The sequence below is a fragment of the Martes martes genome, assembly GCF_963455335.1.
Source record: "Martes martes genome assembly, chromosome: 7".
Taxonomy (NCBI): domain Eukaryota; kingdom Metazoa; phylum Chordata; class Mammalia; order Carnivora; family Mustelidae; genus Martes; species Martes martes.
The window spans coordinates 105644179-105671362 of record NC_137894.1 but is presented as its reverse complement, the minus strand read 5'-3'; the positions used below and the strand labels follow the sequence as shown (position 1 = coordinate 105671362).

General features: G+C 39.9%; 1 protein-coding gene across 2 annotated transcripts in view; it reads right to left on the bottom strand.

Moving 5' to 3' along the window:
* Nucleotides 1-25491, bottom strand: part of PPM1A (protein phosphatase, Mg2+/Mn2+ dependent 1A) — a 44619-nt gene extending 19128 nt beyond the window's left edge. The window contains exons 1-2 of one of the 2 annotated variants that reach the window (XM_080809321.1): nucleotides 25081-25360; nucleotides 24291-24379 (exon numbers count right to left, since the gene is read on the bottom strand). The gene's annotated coding sequence lies outside the window, so the exon portion shown is untranslated. Of the gene's footprint in view, nucleotides 1-24290; nucleotides 24380-25080 lie in introns of both variants that reach the window. The other variant, XM_080809320.1, reaches the window with a different exon arrangement.
* Between the last annotated feature and the right edge of the window lie 1693 nt (nucleotides 25492-27184).

Below are 27184 nucleotides of genomic sequence, written 5' to 3'. Positions count from 1 at the left end.
TTAGTGACATAGAAGACCAAATGACAGAGAATAAAGAAGCTGAGCAAAAGAGAGACAAACAACTACTGGAACACGAGGAGAGGATTCGAGAGATAAGTGACACCATAAGACGACACAACATTAGAATAATTGGGATTCCAGAAGAAGAAGAAAGAGAGAGGGGAGCAGAAGGTATATTGGAGACAATTATTGGAGAGAATTTCCCTAATATGGCAAAGGGAACAAACATCAAAATCCAGGAGATGCTAAGAACGCCCCTCAAAATCAATAAGAATAGGTCCACACCTCGTCACCTGATAGTAAAATTTACAAGTCTTAGCGACAAAGAGAAAATCCTGAAAGCAGCCCGGGAAAAGAAGTCTGTAACATACAAGGGTAAAAACATTAGATTGGCAGCAGGCTTATCCAAAGAGACCTGGCAGGCCAGAAAGAACTGGCATGATATATTCAGAGCACTAAACGAGAAAAACATGCAGCCAAGAATACTATATCCGGCTAGGCTATCATTGAAAATAGAAGGAGAGATAAAGAGCTTCCAGGACAAACAAAAGCTGAAAGAATTTGCAAACACCAAACCAGCTCTACAGGAAATATTGAAAGGGGTCCTCTAAGCAAAGAGAGACCCTAAAAGTAGTAGATCAGAAAGAAACAGAAACAATATACAGTAACAATCATCTTACAGGCAATACAATGGCACTAAATTCATATCTCTCAATAGTTACCCTGAATGTTAATGGGCTAAATGCCCCAATCAAAAGACACAGGGTATCAGAATGGATAAAAAAACAAAACCCATCCATATGCTGCCTACAAGAAACTCATTTTAGACCCGAAGACACCTCCAGATTTAAAGTGAGGGGGTGGAAAACAATGTACCATGCTAATGGACATCAGAAGAAAGCTGGGGTGGCAATTCTTATATCAGATCAATTAGATTTTAAGCCAAAGACTATAATAAGAGATGAGGAAGGACACTATATCATACTCAAAGGGTCTGTCCAACAAGAAGATCTAACAATCTTAAATATCTATGCCCCTAACATGGGAGCAGCCAACTATATAAACCAATTAATAACAAAATCAAAGAAATACATCGACAGTAATACAATAATAGCAGGGGACTTTAACACTCCCCTCACTGAAATGGACAGATCATCTAAGCAAAAGATCAACAAGGAAATAAAGGCCTTAAATGACACACTGGACCAGATGGACATCACAGATATATTCAGAACATTCCATCCCAAAGCAACAGAATATACATTCTTCTCTAGTGCACATGGAACATTCTCCAGAATAGACCACATCCTGGGTCATAAATCAGGTCTCAATCGGTACCAAAAGATCGAGATCATTCCCTGCATATTTTCAGACCACAATGCTCTGAAGCTCGAACTCAATCACAAGAGGAAATTTGGAAAGAACGCAAATACATGGAGACTAAACAGCATCCTTCTAAAAAATGAATGGGTCAACCAGGAAATTAAAGAAGAATTGAAAAAATTCATGGAAACAAATGATAATGAAAACACAACAGTTCAAAATCTGTGGGACACAACAAAGGCAGTCCTGAGAGGAAAATATATAGCAGTGCAAGCCTTTCTCAAGAAACAAGAAAGGTCTCAAATACACAACCTAACCCTACACCTAAAGGAGCTGGAGAGAGAACAACAAAGAAAGCCTAAACCCAGCAGGAGAAGAGAAATCATAAAGACCAGAGCAGAAATCAATGAAATAGAAACTAAAAAAACAATAGAACAAATCAACAAAACTAGGAGCTGGTTCTTTGAAAGAATTAATAAGATTGATAAGCCCCTGGCCAGACTTATCAAAAAGAAAAGAGAAAGGACGCAAATAAATAAAATCATGAATGAAAGAGGAGAGATCACAACCAACACCAAAGAAATACAAACAATTATAAGAACATACTACGAGCAACTCTATGGCAACAAATTTGACAACCTGGAAGAAATGGATACATTTCTAGAGATGTATAAACTACCACAACTGAACCAGGAAGAAATAGATAACCTGAACAGACCCATAACCAGTAAGGAGATTGAAACAGTCATCAAAAATCTCCAAACAAACAAAAGTCCAGGACCAGACGGCTTCCCAGGGGAATTCTACCAAACATTTAAAGAAGAATTAATTCCTATTCTCCTGAAACTGTTCCAAAAAATAGAAATGGAAGGAAAACTTCCAAACTCATTCTATGAGGCCAGCATCACCTTGATCCCAAAACCAGACAAGGATCCCACCAAAAAAGAGAATTACAGACCAATATCCTTGATGAACACAGATGCGAAAATTCTCACCAAAATACTGGCCAATAGGATCCAACAGTACATTAAAAGGATTATTCACCACGACCAAGTGGGATTTATTCCAGGGCTGCAAGGTTGGTTCAACATCCGCAAATCCATCAATGTGATACAATACATTAATAAAAGAAAGAGTAAGAACCATATGATACTCTCAATAGATGCTGAAAAAGCGTTTGACAAAGTGCAGCATCCCTTCCTGATTAAAACTCTTCAAAGTGTAGGGATAGAAGGCACATACCTCAACATTATCAAAGCCATCTATGAAAAACCCACCGCAAATATCATTCTCAATGGAGAAAAACTGAAAGCTTTTCCGCTAAGGTCAGGAACACGGCAGGGATGTCCGTTATCACCACTGCTGTTCAATATAGTACTAGAAGTCCTAGCCTCAGCAATCAGACAACAAAAAGAAATTAAAGGCATCCAAATCGGCAAAGAAGAAGTCAAACTATCACTCTTTGCAGATGATATGATACTATATGTGGAAAACCCAAAAGGCTCCACTCCAAAACTGCTAGAACTTATACAGGAATTCAGTAAAGTGTCAGGATATAAAGTCAATGCACAGAAATCAGTCGCATTTCTTTACACTAACAACAAGACAGAAGAAAGAGAAATTGAGGAGTCAGTCCCATTTACAATCGTACCCAAAACCATAAGATACCTAGGAATAAATCTAACCAAAGAGGTAAAGAATCTATACTCAGAAAACTATAAAGTACTCATGAAAGAAATTGAGGAAGACACAAAGAAATGGAAAAATATTCCATGCTCATGGATTGGAAGAACAAATATTGTGAAAATGTCTATTTTACCTAAAGCAATCTACACATTTAATGCAATCCCTATCAAAATCCCATCCATTTTTTTTAAAGAAATAGAACAAATAATCCTAAAATTTATATGGAACCAGAAAAGACCTCGAATAGCCAAAGGAATATTGAAAAAGAAAGCCAAAGTCGGTGGTATCACAATTCCAGACTTCAAGCTCTATTACAAAGCTGTCATCATCAAGACAGTATGGTACTGGCACAAAAACAGACATATAGACCAATGGAACAGAATAGAGAGCCCAGAAATAGACCCTCAACTCTATGGTCAACTAATCTTCGACAAAGCAGGAAAGAATATCCAATGGAAAAAAGACAGCCTCTTCAACAAATGGTGCTGGGAAAATTGGACAGCCACATGCAGAAAAATGAAATTGGACTATTTCCTTACACCACACACGAAAATAGACTCAAAGGGGATGAAGGACCTCAATGTGCGAAAGGAATCTATCAAAATCCTTGAGGACAATGCAGGCAGCAACCTCTTTGACCTCCACCGCAGCAACTTCTTCCTAGGAACATCGCCAAAGGCAACAGAAGCAAGGGCAAAAATGAACTATTGGGATTTCATCAAGATCAAAAGCTTTTGCACAGCAAAGGAAACAGTTAACAAAACCAAAAGACAACTGACAGAATGGGAGAAGATATTTGCAAACGACATATCAGATAAAGGGCTCGTATCCAAAATCTATAAAGAGCTTATCAAACTCAATACCCAAAGAACAAATAATCCAGTCAAGAAATGGGCAGAGGACATGAACAGACATTTCTGCAAGGAAGACATCCAGATGGCCAACAGACACATGAAAAAATGCTCCACATCACTCGGCATCAGGGAAATACAAATCAAAACCACAATGAGATACCACCTCACACCAGTCAGAATGGCTAAAATTAACAAGTCAAGAAATGACAGATGCTGGCGAGGATGCGGAGAGAGGGGAACCCTCCTACACTGTTGGTGGGAATGCAAGCTGGTGCAACCACTCTGGAAAACAGTGTGGAGGTTCCTCAAAAAACTGAAAATAGAGCTACCCTACGACCCAGCAATTGCACTCCTGGGTATATATCCTAAAGATACAAACGTGGTGCTCCGAAGGGGCACGTGCACCCGAATGTTTATAGCAGCAATGTCCACAATAGCCAAACTGTGGAAAGCGCCTAGATGTCCATCAACAGATGAATGGATAAAGAAGATGTGGTATATATACACAATGGAATACTATGCAGCCATCAAAAGACATGAAATCTTGCCATTTGCGACGACGTGGATGGAACTAGAGGGTATCATGCTTAGCGAAATAAGTCAATCGGAGAAATATAACTATCATATGATCTCTTTGATATGAGGAAGTGGAGATGCAAGGTGGGGGGGTTTGGGGGGAGGTAGGAAAAGAAAAAATGAAAAGATGGGATTGGGAGGGAGACAAACCATAAAAGACTCAATCTCAAGAAACAGACTGAGGGTTGCGGGGGGGAAGGGGGATGGGAGAGGGTGGTGGGGAAATGGACATTGGGGAGGGTATGTGCTATGATGAGTGCTGTGAAATGTGTAAACCAGACGATTCACAGACCTGTACCCCTGGGGATAAAAATACATTATATGTTTATTAAAATAAAAAAAAAATAAAATAAAAAAAAATAAAAATTATTGGAATGTTTTAAATGGCATGAAAAACAATGAGCAAAGAATGTATAGAAAACAATCTGGAAGGGGTAAAATTTAAAATAAGAGAAAAATCATCCTATATGTAGGTAGGAATAAAGAGATAAAAGTGAGTGGATTAAAGATAAAAACAATGCAGATGCAACAATTTAATTCGTATACTGTAAAAAGAAAATCAAGGAGATTCAAATTAAAACCACATTGAGATACCACCTTACACCAGTTAGAATGGCCAAAATTAGCAAGACAGGAAACAACATGTGCTGGAGAGGATGTGGAGAAAGGGGAAACCTCTTACACTGTTGGTGGGAATGCAAGTTGGTGCAGCCACTTTGGAGAACAGTGTGGAGATTCCTCAAGAAATTAAAAATAGAGCTTCCCTATGACCCTGCAATTGCACTACTGGGTATTTACTCCAAAGATACAGATGTAGTGAAAAGAAGGGCCATCTGTACCCCAATGTTTATAGCAGCAATGGCCACGGTCGCCAAACTGTGGAAAGAACCAAGATGCCCTTCAACAAATGAATGGATAAGGAAGATGTGGTCCATATACACTATGGAGTATTATGCCTCCATCAGAAAGGACGAATACCCAACTTTTGTAGCAACATGGACGGGACTGGAAGAGATTATGCTGAGTGAAATAAGTCAAGCAGAGAGAGTCAAGTATCATATGGTTTCACTTATTTGTGGAGCATAACAAATAACATGGAGGACATAGGGAGATGGAGAGGAGAAGGGAGTTGAGGGAAACTGGAAGGGGAGGTGAACCATGAGAGACTATGGACTCTGAAAAACAACCTGAGGGTTTTGAAGGGGCGGGGGGGTGGGAGGTTGGGGGAACCAGGTGGTGGGTACTAGGGAGGGCACGGATTGCATGGAGCACTGGGTGCGGTGAAAAAACAATGAATACTGTTATGCTGAAAAGAAATAAAACATTAAAAAAAATCAAATAATGGAGAAAAAATAGAACATCAAAGAAAAAAGGAATTAATCCAAAACTGAGTGAAAAGTGGAACTGATGATTGAAAGTGTTCATCAAGTAATAATTTTAGTAGAAAATGATCAATACCAAAGTACTGATAATGAATTTCAAGAATACAAGAATTTAGAAAAATGAAGCATGCCAAAAAATAAAAACAAAAACAAATCAGCCCGGCCTCAAACTTCTTTGTCACATGATAGGCAATAATGAAGTAATGACTACAGATGTTGAGAGTAAAGAGGGATATTCCCAGAATTCCATACCCAGCAAAGCTGGCATATATAGGTGAAGGTAACAGAAAAGACAGCATCAACTATGCCAACACTAAAAAAGTATCATCCAGGGGTGCCTGGGTGGCTCAGTCAGTTAAGTGGCCAACTCTTGATTTCGGCTCAGGTCATGATCTTAGAGCCGACGTCAGGCTACATGCTCAACTGAGGAGTCTGCTTGTGGATTCTCTCTCCTTCTCCCTCTGACCCTCCTCATGCTCAAGCTCTCTTGCTCTCTTTCTCTCTCAAACAGATCTTTAAAAAAAAAAAAAAAGGTATCATCCGTGTACCATTCATGGAAAACCTATTTAAAGGAAGATTAATGCTGGGGTGCTGGGGTGCCAGGGTGGCTCAGTTGGTTAAGTGGCTGCCTTGCCCCACATCCGGCTCCCTGCTTAGCAGAGAGTCTGCTTCTCCCTCTCCCTCCCCGCCTGCTGCTCCCCCTGCTCAGGCTCTTGCAGGTGTGTTCTCTCTCTCTCTCAAATAAATAAAATCTTAAAAAAAAAAAGATTAAAAATGTACAGTGTCCAGTATTGGCAAAGGAGTAAAAAAAATATGCTTCTCATAGGTAGGAGACTAAACTGCCACCTTCCTAAAGGATATGTAGGACACACATTAATTTTAAATGTTGACTTCCATTTAAATAATTTTCTATACTCACATTCTGAAGTGCCCTTCTATTCCAAAAGTATTTTTAAAATAAATGGACTATAAAACAAAATTAAGAAGACCAAACCACCTGCTAAAGATAAACTCTTAAAATACAAAGCTTTCTGTGAAGCTAAAACTCTACGAGCCTCCTGGATTCAACTAACAGAGATGGGTAAGAGTCTATATCCTGCAGGGATAGTAACAGAAATTAAAAATGCCCTGTGCAAAGCTGGGACAGAACTCAAACTCACTGAAACTCATGCCTGGGGTGAAGGGGGTCTGCTGCCTATAAAAGGAAAAAGCTACTTATTAACCATAACCTGGAGCTATAGTTTAGATGAAATTAGGTGCCCAGTGAGCAGAAGAGTATAGCTCTTTTAGTTTGTGTCTTTTCTTGGAGCGATAAACCTGAACCTGATCTTATCAAGAATCAGGAACCATACCTCCAATGTAAGACACGGTTTCAGACTGGGCACCCCAGGGTCAAGATGTAGACACATGCAAAAACATGGATAAGAAGGGTGAAAACAAAGAAAACAAAACAAAAAACTTCCATTTAATAAGAGAACACAAAACCAAAGTCCAAAACACATGAGGAAAAAAAAACTGTGATGGACAGCCAACAAAATCAACAACTGTAGGAATTCAAACTAGAAGGAAAAACAACAATCTGAAAATAAAATGTGTGTTTAGGATCCTTCCAAAATTAAAAAAGACAATAGACTTGAAGAGGAAAAAAATTTAAAACAGTTAGAAATCAAACCAGAATAGGTGGCTATTAGAGACAGCGAGAACCTGAAAATGAGAAAAATATTCATTGAGAAATAAAAACTGAGACACATGAACTCTAGCTGGATAAAGTCAAGGGGTTAATTAGTAAATTGAAAAATGATACTTAGGAACTGCCTAGAAAATAACACAGAGATTAAAAAGTAATACTGGAAAAGCAATATTCCAAAATATAGAGGTACCTCGCTGGCTCAGTGGGTAGAGAGTATGACTCTTGATCTTGGGGTTGTATGTTTGAATCCCACATTGGGGGGAGAGATTACTTAAAAATAAAATCTTAAAAAAAAAAAAAAACAAAGAAAAATATAAAAGTTAAATTATTTCTAGAATTGAAGATAATGCATCTTTAGAGCAACAATATATTTCAAAGAGTACCTCCATATAGCACAACATACGCATACCTCCTAGGCATAGGGGAATGTGCTCAAGATATCAAGTATGGTAGAACAAATACTAATATTTATTCCATGATTAAAAAACAGGGCTCTGGGGCGCCTGGGTGGCTCAGCCCTTAAGCGGCTGCCTTCGGTTCGGGTCCCTGGGATTGAGCCTGCATCAGGCTCCTTGCTCAGCAGGAAGCCTTGCTTCTCCCTCTCCAACTCCCCCAGCTCCTGTTCCCTCTCTGGCTGTGTCTGTCAAATAAATAAATAAATAAAACCTTAAAAAAAAACACACAAAAAAGCAGGGCTCTGTCCTGCATATTATTTTACATATATTAACGAATCACTGCTACAAACCCATACAATACAGATACTATCTCACTATGTCTGTTTAGAACTTGTCCAAGGTCACAAGTAAATAGTGGTGACAGGACACAGAAAAGGAATCTTTTTAAAAACTGGTAGAGAGAAAAATTATATACAAAGGCCTAACAACTAGGTAGAAACCAGACTTCTTAGAGATCCAAATTTCATAATACAATGAAATATACAGAAGGTACTAACAGGAAGCAGGGGGTTGCCTATTAACCAAGAATTCTTTATTTGCTTAAGAAAGAAAGAAAGTAATGTATAAAATATACTTTCAGATAAAAATTACAGACATTACAGGCCATCCTGAAAAGATTACTAAAAGATATGCCTTAGCAAGAAGAAAGGTAATTCCAGGAGTGAGATACAAGGAACAGTAAGGACAGTGAAATATTTGGTTGATTAAAGTAGGTATTAAATATAAAAAAGAAAATGAAATCTTTAGGCTACAAAATGAGTAACTGTACAGAGTTATACAGATGATGAAGGAATGTTGTGTTTAATCAAATATCAGCACATAGGAAAAAAATCACCATATATACAAGGATACAGGCTGCAGTGAATAGGAGTAACATAACAAATACAAGATATAAAATAACTATGACATGTTTAACAAGATTTTTCACACGAACACACACACACATACACACACCACAGGAAAATGAGAAGAAATTATTTAAAAATTTATTTCGGAGAAAACTGGTAAAGAATTAAATGCCACCTTTGGAAATTAAGAATCAAAAACATTGATATTAAAATTTCAATGGATGACAAGAGATTAGAAACAAATGCAATAAATGTAGTTCACTGAGTTGAAGAAATAAAAAAATAAAATTATGTTCACTTCAAAAAACTTACAACCAAAGGATGAGGGGGGTTAGGAGAAAAAGAAAATCAAATTCACCAACAAAAGTTAAGTAGCATCAATAGTACACAAAAGTAGCTCTAAGAAATGTTAAGAGTTGGACTTGGTAGTGCTTCTGAAAGTCCAAGAACTATTAACTAATCTCTCTGCTGATGACAACTCCCTAGAACATGGCTCTGGTAATACAAGAGTTCTTTACATATTTATTTCACTGAGAGAATCAGAAAACACCGGTGAAACAATGGCACCTTACTCTATAAGGTACAGCTTCATCTCATTTAACAAATGCTCCTCTGGTATCTCATTTTCTTTCTTTTTTTTTTTTTTTTAAAGATTTTATTTATTTATTTGACAGACAGAGATCACAAGTAGGCAGACAGGCAGGCAGAGAGAGAGGAGAAAGCAGGCTCTCCACGGAGCAGAAAGCCCGATGCGGGGCTCGATCCCAGGACCCTGGGATCATGACCTGAGCCGAAGGCAGAGGCTTTAACCCACTGAGCCACCCAGGCGCCCCTGGTATCTCATTTTCTAAATATGCCTAAATCATAGCAATCTTTAAATTCGTATATCTTTGGTAGAGGTAGATGTTTCTTTCCTATGGGGTCTATTAGTTTGCAGCTCATAGGGCTAAGGCGTCTGGAATATTGTTCCAATCTCCCTCAGCCTAAAATATTTTCACAGGTTTCTCTAGTTAAATATTCTTGTAATAAAGCTCAATTTTATAGATGAGTCAGTTAAATCAATAACTACTCTTAAATTTCTCCTCCAAATATAAGTAACCTATAAGTTATGAAGATTTATACAGAGGTTTTTTTTTTTAAGATTTTATTGATTTGACAGAGACAGAGAAAGGGAGAGCGCACACAGCAGGGGGAGTGGCAGGCAGAGGGAGAAGCAGGCTCCCCACTGAGCAAGGAGCCCAATAAGGGGCTGGATCCCAGAACCCTGGGATCATGACCTGACCTGAAGGCAGACACTTAACTGACTGAGCCACCCCAATGCCCCATAAAGTTCTTTTGAATAGAAATACTTATTAAAAAACCAACCAAACAAAAAACACATTTTGTAAACTTGGGTTCCAATACTAAAAACATTCACTTAAGTCACATGATATTTTAAATGTTAAATAACGAATTTCATTGTTCTAAAGAAATTATCTTCATCACCTGCTCCTTTAGAAAGTTATATACAAAATATTATAGGCAATATTTCTGATAAGGGACTGATCATGGCGTTTTAAACCTATCATCCAAGATATAAAATACAAGTACGAACAGTTCCCATTAGTTTACATTCCCCTTCTCACAAATTTTGAGTTGGCACTTTTACTGATTATACCTAAAATCCCACTAACAATTCTAGTCCAACCAGAAGGCCCCGATCTATCAAATTAAATTAGATTTTCTTTGGCAGTGGCATCTCTCAATTAGCGCCATTACCCTGGCTAATTCTATATCCCTGAAGTAGTCCACTGAGTATGGAGGCACCAGAATAGGTAGGATTCTACCCCTCTAATTTGAAAATCTCATTGCTATTTAAATCTCTGTGGGATTTGTCCAAAGTATGCCAAGGTGATAAGGGTTTCCCATGCTACCCTGGTTCAAACCTGAAGATCTTCAAATAAACACCCCCCCCTCACCCCACAAAAACACTACATGACTATAGTTCAGCTTCAAAATTCCTATACAAAGTTCTGGAAAGAATCTATGTCAAGGGTACCAAACCTCCTTCGTTGACATTATGACTAAAATTTGAAGTTCAGAATGGAGAATTAAAAAAAAAAAAAATTCTTATCTTAAAAAAAATTCTTATCTTCTACTACATGGTCATATCTCTGCCTTTTCTTTCTTCCCTCTAGGTCTTACTCTCTCCCAAGCAACCTCCAAGTTTCATCTTCTGTTCACAAATTTGGTCTCCTTGCAAATTTTATACCACTTCTATTCCTGTTCTTAACTAGAGAACTTTGTCCCTCCCCAACCTGATCAATCTCTTCTATTTTCCTGTTCTTGCCTTTCTCGTTCTTGGGTGTAAGAGAGTAAGAAGGTAGAGTTCAGGCAAGTCAGCTGCTAGGGGAAACATTTCAGTTAATTCATGCAAGCCTGAGTTTGAAAGGTTAGCTACTAGAGCAACACTTTAGGGGAAGTTGAGGGACTAATGAGCAACCCACAGTAAAAAGCACTTCTGGATCAGGACTAATGGTACATATTCTTTGAACCTATAATACCAGTGAAGAGACTGATTCTTGGTTTAAATTTGGATACAGTCTTCCAATTACTGAATTGATTTTTCCTGGCCAGAGGAGGAGGAAACAACCATTTTTTAAGCTATATAGGAGGCCACATTATTCATCATTGGTTATCTCATAAGATACACAAGAAGTTTACAATGGCTAGAAATCACCTGACGAGAAAGTTATTTAGATTGCATTTATATGAAATATCAAAAAATGTATAGAGACAGAAAATAGATGAGTGGCTGACAAGGGCTGAGGGAGAGGAGAATGGGGAATGACTCTGCTAATGAGTATAAGGTTTCTCTGGAAGTGATGTAAATGTTCTAAAATTAAACTGTGGTTAATGGCTGCACAATTCCATGAACACACTAAAAATTACTGAGCAGTTGGGGCGCCTGGGTGGCTCAGTGGGTTAGAGCCTCTGCCTTCGGCTCAGGACATGATCCCAGGGTCCTGGGATCGAGCCCCGCATCGGGCTCTCCGCTCAGCAGGGAGCCTGCTTCCTCCTCTCTCTCTTCCTGCCTCTCTGACGACTACTTGTGATCTGTCTCTGTCAAATAAATAAATAAATAAATCTTTAAAAAAAAATCACTGAGCAGCAAACTTAAAATGGATGAATTTTACACTATGTGAGTTATATCTCAATAAAGTCATTTAAAAAGACTGCTATGGTTTTCTGTATTTTTATTTTGCATAAAAAGATTTTATTTTATTTTTTAAGGATTTTATTTATTTATTTGACAGAGAGAGACACACTGAGAGAGGGAATACCAAGCAGGGAGCCCAAAATGGGGCTCAATTCCAGGACCCCGAGATCGTGACCTGAGCCAAAGGCAGACACTTAATGATCGAGTCACCAAAGTACCCCCATAAAAAGATTTTAAAAGATGACTACAGAATATATGGACCAACACATAAAATACTATATTAAATTTTTTCAAAGATTACTGGAAAACTTCCTCCGCTGCCCAATATTTCTTCACCTTATAGCTTCAACCAAATACTGACTTCACTCTTCAAATTAAATATTTCTTCCAAATAATCAAATGAATTATAATGCAAAAGACTGTTACTGAGTTAAAAAATACCTAAATTTAAATGCCCTAAATTCAAACCTCAAAAATGAAATTTCAAAAAGCAAACAAAAAGCAACCAAGCAAACCAACCAAAATAAGTCAGATACAGTTCTTCTATGCTAAATATTATTTCCATGAAGTCCATGACAAAAGTCATTTTTTTCTACAAAATATCATTCAAAAATAGTCTTTGCTGAATTAGGTAAAAACTTATAACTACCCAAACCATAGTCACCTTGTACAGTAGCCTCAATTTCACATACTAAGCATAGACAGAGCTTGCCACTTTTGATGTTTCCTTCATGTTTAATGTAACAATATCTTCTAGACATGTACTGTGATATGAATTACATGCTCTATAAGGTAGTCTTCTTAAGTTTTTACAAAGGTATGTACTGCACAATTTTTTAAAAGTAAACTTCAGGGTGCCTGGGTTGCTCCGTTGGTTGGGTGACTGCCTTCGGCTCAGGTCATGCATGATTTCAGAGTCTGGGGATCGAGTCCCCAGTCTGTTTCTCCCTCTGACCTTCTCCCCTCTCATGCTCTCTCTCACCGTCTCTCTGTCAATAAATAAATAAAATCTTAAAAAAAAAAAGTCAGAAGGACGTAATTGCCTGAAAAATATTTAAGCTCAGGGGTGTTTGGGCGGCTCAGTGGGTTAAGGCCTCTGCCTTCAGCTCAGGTCATGATCCCAGGGTCCTGGGTTCGAGCCCCACATCGGGCTCTCTGCTCGGCGGGGAGCCTGTCTCCCCCTCTCTCTCTGCCTGCCTCTCTGCCTGCTTGTGATCTCTGTCAAATAAATAAAATCATTTAAAAAAAATTACTAAGCTCAATTTAGTTGGTGGGTTCTACTGACTATAAAAATTAGATACTGAGCTATTATCACTAACCACTACAGTGTGAGCAAAACATTGAAAAGATGTGGAAAGCACAGAGCTATTTAGTTTTTAAAGTTTTCTAAGAATGTTCTATAGTATTCACAATCTCAATTTGCCTCATCTGTTAACTATTTCAAATTTCTGGGGTTTCTTGGTTTTGTTTTGTTTTTAAAGTTTTTATTTATTTATTTGAAAGACAGAGATCACAAGTAGGCAGAGAAAAGGTGGAAGCAGAGAAGCCCGATTCGGGGCTTGATTCCAGAACCCTGGGATCATGACCTGAGCCGAGGGCAGAGGCTTTAACCCACTGAGCCATCCAGGGGCCCCTCAAATTTCTGTTTTGAATAACTTGTCTAAAGAAGTGGATTCAATTTCCAGTTTGCTATTTTTTAAACCTTGCATATTTGAGGATTCAAACTCAGACTGACCTAGAAAATAATAACTGACTCCCTTAGCCAATCCATTCTTTTTTCTTTTGCTTAAAACAAACAAAATCCCCTGTGTGACAGCACATTTTAAAATGTATGCTGGTAACCTGAAAGAGGGGGAAAATAAAACTTATTAAATATTTAAGATGACAAAAGGTTTATTCAAAAACAAAAAATGCAGCAGTTTTAAGTATTTTACACATATGAAATGTCACTGCTAGAAAAAAAAATCAAGAAGTATTTGCCCCTAAGAGAAAGACTTCTGTCCATACAATCTAACATTTTTCCAAAACAGATTCATTAACTGAGTCTACAAGTTTGTTTTGTTTTTTTTTTTTTTAAAGATCTTATTTATTTATTTGACAGACAGAGATCACGAGTAGGCAGAGAGGCAGGCAGAGAGAGAGGGGGAAACAGGCTCCCGGCCGAGCAGAGAGCCCGATGTGGGGCCTGATCCCAGGACCCTGGGATCATGACCTGAGCCGAAAGCAGAGGCCTTAACCCACTGAGCCATCCAGGTGCCCCTGAGTCCACAAGTTTTGATGAGATGCTTTGTGTATATGGAAAAGGGTATTGGGAAAGTAAGAGATAAAAGTTGTTTTTTTCTTTTAAGTGAAAATTCCATCTTTCTGATAGCTTAATACATATATATGTATTTATATACACACACATATATATATCTAACTACCTCCTGTACTTGATTAGCCACACCTCAAATGACACGACCTAAAATGAATTTCTCAATTCCCTGCGACCTCTCCTACCCAGCTCCCTGTCTCAGGAAATAGATCGACCATTAGTCATAAGCTCGCAGAATCCTGTATTTCACCCTTATCACAGTATATAAGACCCTGTGAATTCTTCCAATTTTAGATTTTCAGATTCATGAGGGCAGGAATCATGTCTTTTCTATTCATACTACTTTGTGTATAGACAGTAGGACAAAGGAATGACAGTAAGACAAAGGAAATGATAGCCATCATCATAACTTCTCTCTTGTCAACAGACTCAGGAATTCTTTTCTACCCAGGAAAAAGTATTCCCATAGAAGAGGATCTGCACACTAACTCTATCCTACCATTTCCATTTTGTTATTCTACAGAATGCATAGTTCTAATTTTTAAGATCTCTACAGAAATATAATTGATTTCTAATAAGAAAACATTGGACTTGGGGCACCTGGGTGGCTCAGTGGGTTAAAGCCTCTGCCTTCGGCTCAGGTCATGATCTCAGGGTTCTGGGATCGAGCCCCGCATCGGGCTCTCTGCTCAGCAGGGAGCCTGCCTCCCCCTCTCTCTCTCTGCCTGCCTCTCTGCCTGCTTGTGATCTGTCAAATAAATAAAATCTTTAAAAAAAAAAAAAAAGAAAACATTGGACTCTAAAGCAAATGTGCAGCTTGCCAATTAAAAATCTGACTTTCAGATTGTGTTCATTAATGACTTTTAAAAGTTTCTTGACATCATTAGCTGACACTCTCATTACTGGAAAATGCCACATAAGATATATTAGAGATGACAAAAGAGAAAGATGTAGTTTTGACTAGAAGTTAGAGCCTATACATTTTCTTTCCCTGAGCTATTTATTTATTCATCTGATCATCCAATCAATAGTCACGAATGGGTAAATTTCTTAAAGTGTTTTCTATATGGGAAGCAAGATATAAAGTAATTTAGGAATAATTTCTGAGAGCTAGGAAACCCACTTTCAAATGTATTTTAGACAAAAATATCTTTAACTTAGTCTGGGAGTTTTACTATATTTAAAATGAATTGATCCCATAAGCACTTAAGGAGCTCCTTATTCTACTTACTGTAGCAAACTAGTACAAGATCACACCAGATGGCTGACTAGTTGTTATAGTACTTGCTTATACCATCAGGAAGCATTTACACAGAGAAAAATGAAGATGAGATATGGAGTAATAGAGGGTGTTAAGGTGTGGGCTGACAGCAGAAAAAACCTGCCACTTCTAAGATCAGCCCCTAACATCCAAAACAGCCTTACAGACTCTCAGCAAGGATAATAATCTACTGCTTTATAAAAAGTGAACATTTTATTTACCATCTATTTATATTCTGAAGCATGATGACATACTGCAGAGATAGTTTTCTAAAGCCTGGTAAGTTTTGTAATTGTTTGCAAAACAAAAACAACAACAACAAAAACAACATAGAGCCACTCCTTGCTTATCCTTATCATTAATATTTTCATTTCTGGAATTTGGTAAAGGAAGCTGTAACTTCTGTAGACATACTACCAAATTAAATGCAATTTTCTACCACTCATGCTAAAGAAAAGGAGAAGTGCTAATAAAAGGGGGAAAAAAAAAAGCCAAGGTATTTATTCAAAATCAGTAATGAATTATAGTCTTAAAAATAGCACAATAGTTTTTGAATAACATATTCTTTAAACAAAATAACTAAGCTACATACAGCCTGACTCAAAACAAAATACACACCAAAAAAACCCCATTTATCTATATTCCTGTCCAAATGGTCATATCACAGATGAGTAAAAAGAATAGGTAAAATATAAAATAGATTACCCATGACCTATGCTCTCATAATTTGCTATGCTTCTGGTTCACATTCAATTTTCTTTGTCATGTGTTCATCAGAAAATATGCAAGGAGATTATAAGATTAAACAATAAGCTACTAAAAACAAATAAAACCCTATCCCTGCTTTCAAGCACTTTATTTTTAATAAATCTTAATATTGAAGTATTCCATTTATAGTATAAATTCTATTTAAAGCCCAATTAGGTAGCCTGTATTTAAGACCATCTTCTTAAATTCACTAAGAATATAATTTGAATAAAGGATCGATGAAAGCAGTTGTCAGTGGGTTGCAAAGTAATGAATAAGCCTTAAGGCAAAACTGTATATGACTTGTGGTAATAGTTGCATTATGCCCATATCTTTTATTTTTCTGATATTACAAAATTTAATAGTTCTTGGTAAAAAGTTCTGAAGTGAACGGACATAACACATGACACTATACTTTTCAAATTTAGTATACCCTTCCACCTCAGACCTTAACTCAATCACAAGATTCACTCACAGGGTACAATGGAAATGCAGTCATAACCTTCATAACCAAAGATTTTCTAAACCATCATAACTGCCAATAGTTTCTCTCGGCAGGAGCAATAAAACTGTAGTGATCCATATATATAATAACAATGAAAAATCCAAGGACTGGAGTTCACTTTCTATTACCAGCTGTGAAGCTTCAGACAAGTAACTTAACCTTTGTCTCAATTTCCTCATCTGCTAAGATCCAAGTAGTAATAGTATCTATCTCATATATAGAGATAGGAAGATTTAAGGAGACAGTAATTAAAATTTTTCTACAATAATGCCTGGCTTACTGCTCAATGTTAGCTATCATTGTTAGTAGCTAATGTTAAGGCTAGAAAAACTTAAAACGTGCACAAAGAATCAAATTTATGATTCTGGCCTCATTAGTATCATGCTCCAATAAATGGATCTCAGCAACCAGACTGCTCATATAAAATTATCCATTTAAAAATTCAATAAAGGAAATTTTACCATGCATTTTCCAAATACTGGAATCAGTTTTAACAGTTTGATATGGCTTAAAATTTAGCTTTAAGGTTTACATGAACATGGACTACTCATATATTAGATATTTGTTTTGGTTCAAATGAAATCAGGTGAGCATTATCTCCCTTCTTTAACTAATACAACGTCTCATTTCTGTGACTCCACAACTCCCATTTAAAAGGTTGTCTAGTTCATAGTATCTGCAAATATAACTCTGGAAAGAGATGAAAGTCTATGGAATGTCCTATTAACCCTCAAAGTGGAAACACTGGAATTAAAATGAAACCTTTAGGTCTAGAATCAATCAACCTAATTTTCTATACCAGCATTAAGAACTCTGCCACATTTCTGATATGTATTAATCTTCACACTTAAATATCCAGGTTCAGCCAAAATAATATACAGGAAGAAAAGTCAGAAATGTCTGCTACCTGAAAGCTCTGAACTTTTTCTACCACTTCCTACAACAATCACTTCCACTTGCAGGTAGATTTTGTCTAATATTTACAAAATACCTGAGTATCTACTATCCACAAGGCACTGTGGTAAGTTTTGAGGATAATAAAAAGTTACTGTATTTTCCACTTCAGAATTTTATAAGTTGAACACACAGTTATAATTAGAACACAAATACCTAGCAATAAAGCATACAACTAAAGCCATACAAGTAATACAACAGATACTGCCACAGAAGTACAGATGAAACACTATGATTAGAGAAGGCATTGTGAAAGAAAAAATATTATAAATGAGCTTTGATAGAGGGGAAAGCAAAAGCTAGAAAAAGAAGGGCAAGATTTCCAACCTACCAATTAGCATGAACAACAATCCACTGAGATAAAAGGACAAGGTGTGTTCCAGACAGAGATGGCAAAGTGTACTGGTTTGGTTGAAACTGATCTGTCCTGGGACGCCTGGGTGGCTCGGCTGGTAAGCATCTGACTTGTGATTTTGGTTCAGGTCATGATCTAATGGGTCCCAAGACTAAGTCCCACCTCTGGCTCCCCCCTCGGGTGTCTGCTTGAAATCCTCTCCCTCTGCCCCTCCCCCCATACACTCTCCTCACTCTCTACAAAGCAAATAAACAAATCTGTTAAAAAAGAGAGAGGGGCGCCTGGGTGGCTCAGTGGGTTAAGCCTCTGCCTTTGGCTCAGGTCATGATCTCAGGGTCCTGGGATCGAGCCCCGAGTTGGGCTCTCTGCTCGGTGGGGAGCCTGCTTCTCCCCCTCCCTCTGCCTGTCTCTCTGCCTGCTTGTGAACTCTCTCTGTCAAATAAATAAATAAATAAGGGGCGCCTGGGTGGCTCAGTGGGTTAAGCCGCTGCCTTCGGCTCAGGTCATGATCTCAGGGTCCTGGGATCGAGTCCCGCGTCGGGCTCTCTGCTCAGCAGGGAGCCTGCTTCCCTCTCTCTCTCTGCCTGCCTCTCTGTCTACTTGTGAACTCTCTCTCTGTCAAATAAATAAATAAATAAACAAATAAATAAATAAATAAAATCTTCTTTAAAAAAAGAGAGAGAGAGAGTAAGAAACAGATCAATCCTCAAGTTCAATTATGGAAAGTGTCAAAACCCCAGCAAAGAATTCTAAACTTTATCCTAGATGAAAAGGGAATCACAAGCATATCAAGCAGAGAAATAATATGATGCAAATAGTTTTTTAGAAGGAGTCTGTGATGGTTTACTGAATGGGGAAGGGAGATGCAGTACAAAATAAAAGTGGAAAGACCAGCTGGAGTGCTAAAACCCATGTCTTGGGTATGAAGTGATTAAGATCTGTACTATTCTAATACAATTTTTCAAACTTAAATAACACAGGACCCACCTGTAAAGCCTTAATACTTTCTATATAAAGAATTATTTTTTATAAGATCTGAATTAATTACAATTTAGTTTTCTTACTTTCTCTTCCCTTTTTTCCATAACAGTATCTTCCTGCCCATTTCTAATCACAAACTGTAACTTCTCTTCAAAATACCAACCCTTGTCTTTCTTCACTTACTCATCATTCTAGTCTGAACATTCACCTTTGCTTTTATTACTCTTTATCCTCTATTTAACCATCTATTCCCACCTAACAATGAACTACAAACCAATCATCTCTCTAGCTTCATACAGTCAAATAAAGCTGCTCAAACTCAACTTTCTCTTCCACTACCTCTTAATGTTTAACTTTTGTTTATAAATTCTATATGCTTACAACCTTTGTAACTTCTAAAGTCTCTACCAATCTCTTACAGTATGATTTCCAGGCTCACTGCTAAAACTGTACTCAAAGACTCACACACTGTTGTTTCTACTCCTGTATCTCAAGATTTCACAAACTCAATAGCAGCTACTATTTATTTAGTACTTTCTTCATGGTAGAAAATGTCAAGTATTTTACACATCATTTCACTTAACCTTCAAAAATACCTTATAAGGGGCGCCTGGGTGGCTCAGTTGATTAAGCAACTGCCTTTGGCCCAGGTCATGATCCTGGAGTTTCAGGATCTAGTCCTGCATAGGTCTCCCTGCTCAGCAGGGAGTCTGCTTCTCTCTCTCATCCTCCCCCCTCTCATGTGGTTTCCAATAAATAAATAAAATCTTAAAAAAAAAAAATAGAATACCTTATGAGAAAGGCTTTCCCATAAGACAGATAAATATGAGGCTTAGAGAAATCGAGGAGCTTGTCCAAAATCACCCCACTAGGAAATTTTATCACCTCCTCTCTAAAGCCTTTAATGTATGTTCTTAGAAATATTACTTTTAGTCCTTCATTAAGGACATCAACCATCTGAGAATTTAATATTGATTCCATTCCTCAATTTCAACAGTGATAGTTGAATACATAAAACTGTTTAGCTCTGCTGACTTTGGAGACTTAGGGAATGAGAAAATGAACTCCCGAAACTTCTTAAATCTTTTTGGAATGTTTCAGAAGAGACTGAAACATTGGCAGACTTAATTTATACATAAATTATATATAAAGACTTAATTTATACATAAATTTATAAGGTGTCTGTTAATTCTAGGAATCTGAATCTTAGTGTTAACATTCAGATTCTCAATTTTTGACTCCTAGGAACAAGAAGGATCATCTATTTGGGAAAAATTCACTCAGGAATATTTTGAAAATAACTTCATATCTACACAGTTCTGATCTTGGCATGTTAACTTAGATTCTCTGAGTCTATATTTCTTCACTTGTAAAACAGAAATAACACCATATACTTTAGAGGGTTGTGGGGAAAATTAAAGCCTGACAAATGGTTAATACACTGTGACTTTGGGGCGCCTGGGTGGCTCAGTTGCCTAGGTGGCTCCGTCGTTAAGTGTCTGCCTTCGGCTCTGGTCATGATCCCAGCATCCTGAGATCGAGCCTCATACCGGCTCCCTGCTCCAAAGAAAGCCGCTTTTCCCTCTCCCATTCCCCCTGCTTGGGTTCCTTCTCTTGCTCTGTCAAAAAAGTAAATAAAACCTTAAAAAAAAAAAAAATACACTGACTTTCACTATATCTTTATTCTGTATCTAGAAGTAGTTTGTTCTCATAGGATTTTAATTCAAATCATATCACCCACAAAAATTTTTTCAATCCAGATCCTAAATACAAATAGTACATAAACTTGGTCAATGGATTCCAAATAAACATATTCAAAATTATAAAAACTCAAGCTCCCTCTGTTATTATTCAAGGAATGTTTAAGACACCTCTAATTTCATAAACACAGTATCAGTAGTCTACTTTGCTAATACACATTAAGATCTAGCACTTTTCTCTCAGTTTTTTTAAAAAATTCATAAGTCTATTATGTTTTAGATAAAGGTATTCAGAAGCTCACCTCTCTTAATCGTTTCCTTTCTCTAGCTCCTCCTACCTGCCTCAGCAAAAGAAAAGCTAGGTAAAGAGATTATCTAAGTAGTACAGAGATAGCTAGGACATGCAAAGGTCAAAATCATCAAGGAATAAATTCTGTAGATTCAATAAAATATAAAATTGTTACTTGTGTAATATGAAGTACATTTGAGAGCAAAAGAGGGGCTCCTGGGTAGCTCAGTGGGTTAGGCCTCTGCCTTTGGGCTCCGGTCATGATCTCAGGGTCCTGGGATCAAGCCCTGGGGGCTCTCTGCTCAGCAGGGAGCCCGTTTCCCATTCTCTCTCTGCCTGCCTCTCTGCCCACTTGTGATCCCTCGCTGTCAGATAAATAAATAAAACCTTAAAAAAAAGAAAGCAAAAGAGAAATATAATCAACCTTTTGATTTTTATATAAATTTAACCCAAGTTTCTTTTATATAAGGGTAATTAATAATCTCAGCTAGAAATTCAGGGAATTTCTTGGCTAATAGTGCAATAATAAATGAAGCAACTGAATTTTAAAAATTTGTCACCAACATTATTTGAAATGAAAGAACACATTCTGGCATAAAGTTACCACCAAAGGTACAGGAGGTGCAAATTTTACCTAGTTGCCTCACACCTTCCCCTCACCCAAGGTCCACATATTTCACAAGCCACACCTTGTTTTATCTTCTTGCTTAACTTTTTTTTTTTTTAAGATTTTATTTATTTATTTGACTGAGAGAGGGAACACAAGCAGGGGAGTGGGAGAGGGAGAAGCAGGCTCCCCACTGAGCAGGGAGCCCCATGTAGGACTCTATCCTGGGACCCTGGGATTATGACCTGAGCTAAAGGCAGACCCTTAATGGACAAAGCCACCCAGGAGCCGCACTTCTTCTTTAACCCTTATAGGACTCCACTTCAGCCGACTTTCTTACTTGGCTGCCTCCCTTCTTTGATCTAAGGATGGAAAGTAATCCTTAGATTACTTTACAGTACCACTCAAAAGTCAGGTGCCCAGGCAAGAGTTAGATAATCATGGGGGGGAGGTCATCAAAATATCACCCTCTAATTATCACAGACTTGCACTTTAAGAAATTAATTCAGCTCTCATGGGTGAGCATTTCAGGGACAACAAGCTCCCTGTGGACATATGCCAGTCTTCATTTTTAAATTATTAAATAAATCAGCATTCACAGCTGAGCCAAAATTGGCTACACATTCTATTAGCTACTATAATAAATAGTGTAAAGTATAATCTGAACAAATTCAAAGACTGTTAATAAGTTTTTGGTAACTGCTTAGCAATGTTTACCATGTGACAACATGATGTTGCTATAGAGTTCTTTGAAAAAAATTAGGCATTAGGAAACAAATTTTCAGACAAAGGTTTATTAACAAGTCAAGATAAGCAAGACCCAGCTTGAACTTACAGAAACATCTTCATAATGTGTTCTTATAATGCCCTTCACATCAAACTACGAAGGGTCCTGTGCATGTTCAAACCTGCAGTTTCATCCACCCTTCATTTCTTGTGGAATCCCCATCCTTCTTCCTCCCAAGAGTTTTTCTAGACTTCCCAATCCCAAAAGAAAAATCAATAAAGCCTACCTACAGGAGTATCATCCCTAAAGATCAATTATCAACCTAAAATTCTTTTAAGGAAGACACTTACTTTTAAATAACATGCAGATTTAGAATACTGAAATATCTAAGTGCCTGACATATACTAGGCATTTGGTCAAGGCATACTGAATAGACAGTGTTAACTGAGTAAGAAAATTTAATAACTGGCCATGCATTTGATAATACAATATACCACTATGCTTTACTGATTTGTAAACTGAAACTCAAATGGTTAAAAAGGACTTGTCCATGGACACAGATATTTTGGAACACAGCCATGACTAAACAATTCTTATCTCAGAGTACAATGTTCCCTTCAACAGGTTATACTGTGATTATGGTCATCACTCTAGCCCTTCAAACTGAAATATAAAAAGATACAACCTGTGTTTAAAAAAAAAATAATGTCTAAAGAAATTTATGTAAATACCCACCAAAAAAGAAAAAAAAAACAACACTATTTTAAAGCAGGCTCCATGCCCAGCATAGCCTCCAAGGAGGGGCTTGAACTCACAACCCTGGGATAAAGACCTGAGCTGAGACCAAGAGTCAGAAGCTTAACCAACTGAGCCACTCAGGTGCCCCTAAAAAAAGACATTTTAATGACTAGCATTCAATCCTGTTACTGTGCAAATATATACTGAGGTAGCTAGCCAAACTTCCTGCTCTTATATACCTCTCCCATAACAAATTACTTCACTAATGTGAAAAATGTTTGATGATATCAAATCAAAAATGTCTTCAGTAACTTCCATGTGCACTTCTCACTACAGTTTCAATAATGTGTCACTGCAGCAACTTGCAGCTTAAAAGTAATCATCTCTACACGAGTCAATGTTTACTCAGATATACAAGAGTCACACATAAGAACAGAACTACAACATCAGGCAAGGAATGTTACTTTGTGCTTCAACTTATTTACTGACAAAGAAACATTAAATCCAGGGTAACATCTATGATTAAAAAATAGGCAGTGGGGTGGGTCACCACCTTCCTAATCAATTTTCTAATCTGTAAAGTGTTACAGAAATACAGTATTTGTAAAAGACCCAATATGTAAAAATATAAAAGTTATAATAGTGAAATTGTTCCAGTTGAAGAGGAATTGGAGAGTAAGCCCTGCTGAACTCCTATGAGCTCTGGAACCCCTATGGCTCAGCAGAGTACCATTTAAATAAATAAATACCCTCTTACTCTTCAGAGCTCTTTGAATCTAAAAACTGATTGTGTTTAAAATCCCACCATGCAAGTCTAGCCTTCTTCCTCCAGAACAATTTTTGAAATTTTTAATTTCTTTCAATAATGTCAAAATCACCTACTCCGGGAAAATAATACCTATATCCCATTGATTTTTACACCTCCCATCACTCTTCCAATCACTTCTTAAAATTCATTACGCTCATTAGTGCAACTTGCAGAAAATTCAGGGGTGGGGATGGGGGCGGCGCACGTATTTCTTGGCTTGGGCAACCTAAGGATGACCTCTGTGGATTTGTAAGTACCATGCGGTGCTTGAGAAGGGAGAAGGAAAAATACCTCAGGTGATGAAATTTTCAAAACGTATCTAAACTGCGGTTGGTAGAAGGCTCTCCACAGCCAGCTGTCTTTCAACAGAATATTTAAATCTACAAGCAGAACAAAACCATACCTCAACCACCAAACTCTAAGAACTTCATCACACAATTCACACAGTTAAAAATACAAGAAATCAGTGTGATTTACTTCAATGGATTTGTTCGATGCCTTAATAATGAATGAACTGGAGGTATCACCGACTTGAGTTCTTAAGGAGCCTCACTCTCAGTTCAGACCCCTGAAGCAAATCCTCCAGAATTTGGAGCCTCGAGGCCAAGTCCGGCCCAAGGGAGCCTACCCCCTTCTTCCTCCAGGCCTCCCTCCCAGGGGTTGGAGCCCTGGGCGGCCCTGCGGGAGGGGGCGCCGCGACGCCCCACTCCTCGCTCGGGAAAAGTTCCGCCCGCCGTTCTCGGGCCAGGCTGCCCTAGGGCCCTCGCCCGCGCCGCAGCCACAAACACTCGCCGGGCGTCGGCGGCGGGAGGGTCGCGCCCCCTCCCCGCGCCGCCGCCGCCACCAACACCCCGCCCCCGCCTCTCCGCTGCCACCGCCCTCGCTGAACGTTAACCCCTTGCGGCCCGCCGCCCGGCTTCGGGGAGGAGGCCGGGCCAGGGGGTGGAGTTGTCGTGTCTCCTCCCGGGAGCGCCCGGGCAGACGCCCGGCTTGTTTACAGGCCCCAGGCCCAGGCCTGGCCGCCACCGCCGCCGCGCAGGCCCGCCCGCCCGCCCGCCCTCGGCCCGAGCGTCGCGCTTACCCGGAGCAGCCGCGGGCGGGCAGGTCCCTGGTCGGCCAAGGCAGCGGCGGCGACGGCGGCCGGGGAGGGGGCTGGAAGGGGGTCACCGCGGCGGCTGCCGGCCAGGTCAGGCCGGGGGAGGGGGCGGAGGAGGGGAGGAGCCGGGCTGCGTCCGGGCCCCCGGCTCTCGGCGCCCTCGCGGCTCAGATCATCCGGGCGTTGGAGCGGGAGGCGGAGAGCGGGTCCCGGAGAAGGAGGAGGAAGAGCCGAAGACTCATCGCTTTCGCGCCCCACCTGCCTGGCGCCCCCCCACCCCCCCTCCCCAACCACCCGTTCCGGCGCTGCAGCCGCCCGAGCACCCGAAGCTGCGGGCCCGGCCGGCGCTGAGACCACTGCTCCCTCGCTCCCGCGCGCGCTCCCGCCCCTAGCGCCGCCGCCGCCGCCGCCGCCGCCGCCTCGAGCGCGTCCCCGCGCAGGCGCGCTCACGAAGGCGCCGTGCGGCCCCTCCCCGACTCCTCTGTCCGCCCCGCCCAGCGGGCTCGGCGGCCGCTACAGCTGCGGCGCGGCAGAGCAGCTGCAGAGACCCGGATGTCGTTGGGCAGGAACTGCGGCGAGGGCCACCAGGCGGGGGAGGGGCAGCCGCAGATGACATCACTGCCCTACCCAGCTTCTCTCGCCGCAGCCCCCTCGGCCCAAGGCCGAGGCCGAAGGGAGCTTCCGAATCCCGGATCGGAACCGGGACTGGAGCTTTTATGCCTCCGGCCCGGGGGCTGGACAGAGTGCGTGAGTGTAAGGAGTCCCGGACATCGAGAGCTTCTCCAAACCCGGCAGTCTCTCGAGCCGGGACTCGGGAGCTCCCCCTAGGGCGTCGGCTCCGCCCGCCCCGGCGCTTCCACTTGTCTTAAATACACACCCCACTCCCCGCAAAGACGCCGGTCTCAGAACCTGGAGACCGACCCCGTGCTTTCGACCTCTCTCGGACGCACTTGCGGCCTAGTTGCCGCCCGGCTGCCGCGGCTAGAACGCACTGTTGCACCAGGCAGCCGCCAGACCCCCTCTCTTCCGGGGCCCCAGGCCTCTGGAACCACCCTACCCAGCGACCCCGGGAGCTTCACGCAGGTGCCCCTACCACACACCTCTCATCCCAAAGGGCAGCAACACCCTACCGCCACCCACCCACACGCGAGTGCAACTGATACACGCACGGGGCACATGTTTTGAGTTTCTGGCACGTTTTCCATTCGTAGCTCATGGGATTCCACATTGTATTTATTTGCACATGTTAGTCACGTGATTCTGTCACAGGGACCCTCCAACGACCTCCTGCAAGGTTTAAGGAACGCAAGATTTTTCTTGAGAATAATCAGAAACGTAACAGCTGCTTCTCTTAAGAGTTAGAGATCAAGTGAACCTAACTGAAACTGCACATGCAGGCGGCCAAAATCCAGTTTAGCTAGCTGGACTACAGAAAACCGACCCACGCTGTTTGCAGACGCCGGGATAGAATGACAACCCTAGGCGTCCAATGAATCAGAACTGGGAGCAGTACATCACCAGCACGATTTCCCATTGGCTGGGGTGTCTTTCCCTCTCTCGTCAGAGACTTAACCTGTTCACGGATTTGACCTATACTACACTGGCTGGAAAAGAAGTTTAAAAGAAAAATCCGTGTTTTAAAAAATGGTCGCGTGTATATAAAGAAAAACCCAAATAGTTCAGTGTAGGAGGCAAGTAATTTAAAAAGAACACCTGAAAATATTAGTCAAGTTGGGTTCTGGCCAATAAAGAGGTAAACTTGGGATGAGGCCTCTCTATTTTATCTCAGGAACTCACTGTAGCAATTTATACCCTGTTACTTTGTATATCCTAAAAGCACTTTGTTGCCCCAACTCTTAGATCAAAAGCAATCTGTTTATTCTTTCTGTCATTCAGCGAACACTTAGCTGTTTTTGAAGCTGTGAAAGCCATCTCCAATTTTTTCTGCATGACTTTTTTTGGAAGATTCTGTTCCTTTCACATTTAGGCCTGGAATCTGACAACAGGATAAAATAGTTTCACCAAACAGTCACTGGCTGGCCAATTCTTCAAGAAACCCAAAATCACTCTACCCAATATCTATGGTGTT